This window comes from Octodon degus, unplaced genomic scaffold (genome assembly GCF_000260255.1).
Source record: "Octodon degus isolate 3935 unplaced genomic scaffold, OctDeg1.0 scaffold00314, whole genome shotgun sequence".
NCBI lineage: Eukaryota > Metazoa > Chordata > Mammalia > Rodentia > Octodontidae > Octodon > Octodon degus.
Genome location: NW_004524890.1, coordinates 1,420,312 through 1,425,714, shown reverse-complemented (window position 1 = coordinate 1,425,714; position 5,403 = coordinate 1,420,312). Strand labels below are relative to the sequence as shown.

Genomic DNA, 5,403 nt, shown 5'->3' with positions numbered 1-5,403 from the left:
CAATAGCAGAAAACTTCCCAAATATGAGGAAACAATCTGACATTCAGGTAAACGAAGCATACAGAATGCCAAGTAACCTCAACCCAATTAAAAACACACTGAGACATATAATAGTCAAGATCCCAGACATTCAGCTCAAAAACAAATACTGAACCTGCTAGAGAAAACAAGCAGATCACTTTCAAAGGAAAAACCCATCAGAATAACGACGGACTTCTCTTCACAGACCATAAAGTCAAGAAGAGCACGGAGCTGAGTACTTGAACTCCTCTATGAAAACAAATTCCAGCCCAGACTACTATACCTTGCAAAACTCTCAAGTTTGATGGAGAACTGAAATACTTCCATGACAAGGAACAACTAAAGAATTTCATGATGACAAAACCAACCCTACACAGACTACTGAAAGATGTTCTAGAGAGGGAACAAAATGATCAGAACTCCATGAATGAGATCATAAGCAACCCACTAAACAGGGCAAACAATTAAACACGGGAGAAAAAGGAGTAAATGACAACAGGTAAATAACATGTCAGGCCAGGGAAATGGCTCAGTAGAATAAGTGCTTCTCTGGCAAGCGCAATGGCCTGAGTTCAATGCCCATTTCCACGGAAAAAAAAAATCCTTAGGAAATAAAAAAAAAAAGATAGAGATGGTGGGAAAAAATAAATAAATAAATAACATGTCAATCGAAGGTCAATACATCTCAATTATAACCATCAATGTAAATGGACTCACTTCACCAATTAAGAGAAATAGACTGGCACAGTGGATTAGGAAACAAAATCCAACAATATGTTGTATACAAGAAACACATTGAACTGATAAAGACAAAAGTCAAAGGATGGAGAGCAATACTACACACCCCTGCACCTTAGAAAAAAGCAGGGGTAGCAATCCTATTCTCAGACAGTCTCAGCATCAAACCAAGCATGATCAAGCAAAATAAAGAAGGCCACTATATACTGGTTAGGGGAAAAATTCAAGAGGAAGAGGCAACACTCATAAATATGTATGCACCAAACATGGGAGCACCCAACTATATAAAGCAAATCTTAATGGACATGAAAAATTTAATACCCAATACCACAATCTTAAGAGGAGACCTTAACACCCCCTTATCCCAAAAAGACTTATTTCCAACTAGGACCTGCTCTTATTGAGAAGTTTTTGCACGTCAAAAGAAATTACCAACAAAGTGAAAAGACTCAGGACATATGAGAACTTGTACTGTAACGTCATGTAACTCAGTAGTGTCCCAAATTTTCTGATGAAGGAGATTATGGGGCCAAAGAGGAAAGTGATCAATGATGGAGGGTGTGCCTAAGGAGAGTCACATGGAAAGAAGACATTCTCTCAGGCTTTCACAGAGAGCACATTGGTCAAGCAATGGCTGTGACTCATCCACATGGCTGACACTGACAAAGGATCTACAATCTGAGGTACAGGATCTCAGGATAAATCCTGTGAGAATTTCACTGACCTTATCAGATCCAAGAGCTATAACTCTTGTTGCATAGGTCTTGCTTTATCTTGATCTTAACCATCCAGCATAAAAGTGTAAAAAAGAAGTATAAGAAGTAAACTCATGTTGTTATGTTGAGCTGTAGGGGACTCAGGTCAACAATTTCTGACACTGCAAGTCAAGCAGAAGACCCAATACTATTATGGACTACTGGACTCTTTTAGAATATTTTGCTGAGTTAACACACCTGTAATATTCAAATGACGGAACTAAACAAGAAGGGGATAGAGATGAATATCCATTTTGTATCTGTGTATTCAAAATTGTTAAGATAGATATATAGTTACATTCTCTTAATGAATAGAGGGATTTGGTCTAATAGTGTTTGTAAATAGGATATCATGTCCGCATCTTGTACAGTAATTAACCACTAGGAAGAGAGTATGCAATGTGTTAATTATTGAAACTGTCCTACCAATTTGATTTCAAACTGTCTCATTGCTATATGTCTCTCAATAAAATTATGGCGAAAAAAATGGAATATTTTTTAAAAATAAAATTTAAAAAACAAAAGTATCATTTTATTGTGAGGACATCTGCATTTTGCTGACACAGTACAGAAAAACAGTACAAATATGGGGAAAAATATAGATTATGTTTGCCTAATAGTTATGTCTACAATTTATACATCTATGCCAGAAAAAGTGCAAGCACTTCAATGCATGGACATTCTCATGATGTTCTTTTGAAATTAATGAATAATGTATTATTTGAACTCAGAATATTATATATCGATATTTAGTTCTTGTTTTTTAAATAATTTTATTGAAAAACAAATAGCAATGAGACAGTTTGAAAAGTGATTACTAGCACAGTTTCAATAACTAATACATTGCATATTGTTGTCTTAGTGGTTATTCGTTGCACAAGATGCAGACATGATATCTTGTCCACGAACACTATATGGACAAATCTCTCTATTCAATGATCCAAGAGAATGGAGCTGTATATCTATCCTAACTATATTGATCATACAGAAACAAAATGGTCGTTCATTTGTATACCCTTATTTGTTTACTTTTGTCAGAGAAGAGTATTTCATTGTCATTTAAATATTGTAGGTGCCTGAATTCAGTAAAATATTCCAATATACTCCAGTAATCCATATTTGTAGTGGGTTTTCCATAAGACTGGCAAAGACAGGAGTTTTTGACTTGGCTGGGGAGATGGCTCAGTGGAATAAACGCTTGCCTGGGAAGTGCAAGGGCCTGAGTTCAATCCCCGGTTGATATTTATTATTTGAATATAGTCCTATTGCAAGACATTTTACAAAAAGAACTATATTTTTGCAGCAGAATACAAATAAATTAAAAAATATTACCTGTAAAAGCAAAGCCAGCAAACACATGGTAAAATCACAAACTTTGAAAATTATTCCTTTATAAAATTTGTTAAATAGTCTGAAAAAATAATCATTTTGTTATTTTTTGATTACTTATTTATTTGGTACAGGGCTTCCCTATACAGCTTGGACTCATAATGATCATCCTGTTTCAGCCTCCCTAGCCCTAGGATTATAAGCATGTGTCACCATGCCATTTTCATGGCTGGCATAGCATGCAGTTCCAGGGATCAAACCCAGGTCCTGTGCTTGCCAGGCAGGTGCTTAGACTGCTGAGCTATCTTGACAGCCCAAAAGAATCATTTGAATGTTAACAACTTGTAAAAATCATGTATGGGCATTGGTCAAAGATAAACCTGGGCTTGGGACCCCTCCACCCCACCAGAGCCAGCCCAAGACCAGGCCCCCGGGCAAGTGTGTGGGAGAGCTTCCATGCTCCCCTGCACCTCCTGGAGCTCTCCGGATCCAGCCCAAGCCCCCATGTGTGTGAGACGTTCTGATGTGCTCTCAGGACGCCTCCACACTCCAGAGCCAGCCCAAGCCCAAGACTGGTGAGTGTGTGGAAGAACTTCTGAGATTCCGTGCACCTACTGATACTCTCCAAACCCAGCGCAGTCCGGGCATACAGGTCTGGAGTGAAACTCTGCAGCTGAAGTCCCTATAGAGAGACTAGGGGCCATAACCACCCAAATAATCCAGAAGCAGAACATCTTGCCAGAGGGGCACAACAGGTTCACTCCCAAGGGCTGCACCAGGATGGAGCTGAGCACAGTACCCAGAACCAAGCCTGGCACAACTGGAAGAATTCAAACTTTGTAGCTCTGCACCTGTGTCAGTAGGTGCTAAGTATATAACAGCACCAAAGCTCTACATGAAAGGTCAGAGGACAGTGCTATACAAAATGACATAAACACCAAATTGCAATCTCAGACACCAAGGCCACCCAGAATAAGTGCAGAGGATACTAAACGGAAGAAATTGGGAATCACACAGCTGAAATGTCTGAATCAATAGCACGTGAAGAAAAGAAACAACAACAAAAAGATATAGAGGAACTCAGATCAGAAATAACATCTGAAATAAAAAAGGAAATCTCTGAACTAATAGCATCTGAAAGAAGAATTAAAGGCAGAAACGTGTGGAAGAAATCACATCAGAAATACTCTCTGTAGTACAAGAATAAATAACTACTTTTTTATCTTCAATATTTGAGATTTTATTGGTTGTGTTGAGGATCAGTACACATGATTCACTTTGTACACAATTCTTAACACACATACCAAAAAAAGCCATATATTGTTTTTCAGTTGTTCCAGTGACTTTCCAGCTTCAAATTTAGAGGCAAATTTTCTGTAAGAGGATTAAGTACCAGTATCTCCAAATGCTGACAAAGTGTTACGTAAGTCCCACCAATTCACAATTTTGTAACACATACACTACATATTCAAATTTTTGATCTTTCACATCACATTAACAAAATGAGGCAAACTGGACTACCACTACCAAAGATGTTACAGAGTGCACACGATTCTGACATGGCAACAATTAGGATGTAGTTTTCTTTAGGAAACAACTCTACCAAAAATCATGAGAATAGAAGTCATTTAAAGTATCCAAGACATATTAAATGCAGGACTGTGATTCCAAATTGCCATTTAGTATGCTTTGTATTGCAGGATATAAAACTAACCCCCACCTATGGAATGTTAAGCTGCCACCCAAGACAATCAAAGCCTGCCATAATACAATATCCCACTATTTCTGGTTGTACCCAAAAATAAACAACCAGAGAATGATTTCACCCTAAAAAAATCATTTACACTTAAAAAATGTGATGAGGTGGGATTCCCTCCTTTTTAAAAATGTTTCTGGAGCTACTAAAAAACTTGCATTTACAAAATAGTTGATAAAAATATTCCTCTGGATTGTACAAGGGAGACAGGGAGCACTGATAAGACATGGTGTGTGATTAATCAGACTGGGCTTCTTTTTCTTCTGCTTCATCAGAAGCTGCACTCTCCTCATTTTTAGTTTCTCCATTTTCCGCAGGTAAATCTTCCTTGGTTTCTTGATTAGCCACTTCAGCCTGTTTTCCCTTGGATCCCCTTTTCCCTTTTGCTTGCACTTTTTTGTCCAAAGATTTATCCTTTCCTGCTGCCTTTTTTGGCTTCGTTTCCACTTTAGCTGGAACAGGTTTAGCCGACAATCTCCGCGATCTCCTCTTGGGCTCCTCCTTCACGGCCCCTTCGGCCGAGCTGACCTTTCTCTTGGGCATCTTGGCGGCGCGCGGGTCAAGGTGCACAGAAGCCTAGTGGAGATACGCAGCTCGTTGCCATTCCTCCCGTAGCGAGAGCTGCTGGAAGTCCAATAACTACTTCTAAAGAAGAAACTGATGAAAAAAATATAGAGATTAGAAAAAAGATGGATTCCTTGAATGAGCAACACAGGACAGAAATAGATTGCATGAAGCACAGTCAAATAAATATAGAGGAAATTAAACTCTCAATCAAAAACTTGCAAAACAGTTTCAATGAAA

The 5,403-nt window shown here is 38.3% G+C and overlaps 1 pseudogene across 1 annotated transcript; it reads right to left on the bottom strand.

Annotated features, from left to right (window-relative positions):
* Positions 1-4,836: 4,836 nt before the first annotated feature.
* Positions 4,837-5,146, bottom strand: LOC101563794 (annotated as a pseudogene). Its single transcript, XR_001116959.1, has one exon. The product of XR_001116959.1 is annotated as a non-histone chromosomal protein HMG-14 pseudogene (transcript).
* Positions 5,147-5,403: the final 257 nt, after the last annotated feature.